Source organism: Trypanosoma cruzi (assembly GCF_000209065.1).
Source record: "Trypanosoma cruzi strain CL Brener chromosome Unknown tcruzi_1047053427275, whole genome shotgun sequence".
Lineage (NCBI taxonomy): Eukaryota > Euglenozoa > Kinetoplastea > Trypanosomatida > Trypanosomatidae > Trypanosoma > Trypanosoma cruzi.
In genome coordinates, this window is record NW_905395.1 from 1 (window position 1) to 972 (window position 972).

The 972-nt window shown below is 59.6% G+C and overlaps 3 non-coding genes across 3 annotated transcripts; all 3 read left to right on the forward strand.

Annotated features, from left to right (window-relative positions):
• Window positions 1-196: 196 nt before the first annotated feature.
• Tc00.1047053427275.10 lies at window positions 197-266 on the forward strand. Its single transcript, XR_008254278.1, has one exon. It is a non-coding gene; the product is annotated as an H/ACA snoRNA, TC6C1H1 (small nucleolar RNA).
• A 49-nt stretch (window positions 267-315) lies between these two features.
• Tc00.1047053427275.20 lies at window positions 316-392 on the forward strand. The gene has a single exon (XR_008254279.1). It is a non-coding gene; the product is annotated as an H/ACA snoRNA, TC6C1H2 (small nucleolar RNA).
• Window positions 393-432: 40 nt separating this feature from the next.
• On the forward strand, window positions 433-520 carry Tc00.1047053427275.30. The gene has a single exon (XR_008254280.1). It is a non-coding gene; the product is annotated as a C/D small nucleolar RNA (snoRNA), TB6C1C3 (small nucleolar RNA).
• The last annotated feature ends 452 nt before the right edge of the window (window positions 521-972 follow it).

A 972-nucleotide genomic window follows, 5' to 3' on the forward strand; every position in this document is an offset into this window, starting at 1 on the left:
TCTGGGGCGGTAGCTGTGTTGTGTCTTTGGGGTGGAGGCGGGTCTAGCCCGATTGCCTGTTTCTTCTTTTTGTTGCCTCTCTTGTTGCTTAGGATGTTTTACTCGGCTGCCCTCTCGCGGGATGGACCGGCCGTTCGTTTTTTCTTACCCCACTGCCACCGCCACCTCTGCGGTGTGAGTGCTGCCTCCGATGCTGACGGCCAGCGAAAACGCGGGCGCCGTGCTTGCAACGATCACTTCGCCTGCACCTGCGCTGCCCCAGATCCCACGGCCATTGTGCGGAGGGGAAGGAGTGCTGTGCGTGCGTGAGTGGAGCGTGCTCCGTGGGTGAGGCGGCGGCCGTATATCATCATTTCTGTGCCATGACTGTCTCAATCGGGCCCGCAAGAGCAGCACCGACGGCGTGAAACGCGCAGGGCTACCGACGACTTCATGATGCGATCAATCGAGGCATTTGTATGACCGTGACGATGAGTTACACCTCCGTGCACCCAGCTACCTACAACAGGCACGGGACTGACGCGCCCCTTCCCTCCACAGCCCTCTCCGCCGCCTTCTCCTCCCTCTCTGTCTCTCTGTGCCACGGTGCACCACCTCGCCTCCTCTGTCGTGCCGGAGTGTGTTTCCCCGGGCTGTGGCTGGCCGTTTTTTAACCCCTTGTTTCCTATGGGGGTCTGCCGTGCATGTGATGCGTCCCGATCTTCTTTATCCCAACAAAGCGTCTGACTCCTGTGCGTGAGGTGCACTCTGTACCCGTCTCTGATGGCATTATCACCCCCATTTTTTTTGCCATTGCGCAGCCTCCGGAGGGGAGTCTTGCCGAGTTGCGGAGGGCGAAACACTCCTGCTGGCGGAGGCGGACCACACGCCACTGCGACCGAAAGCCATTGATATCCCGCGGCGTTTGGACCGGTGTGTGCCAAAAACTGGGCGCAAAATGATTGTGCGATACACAACTGTGGAGTGCAAAGG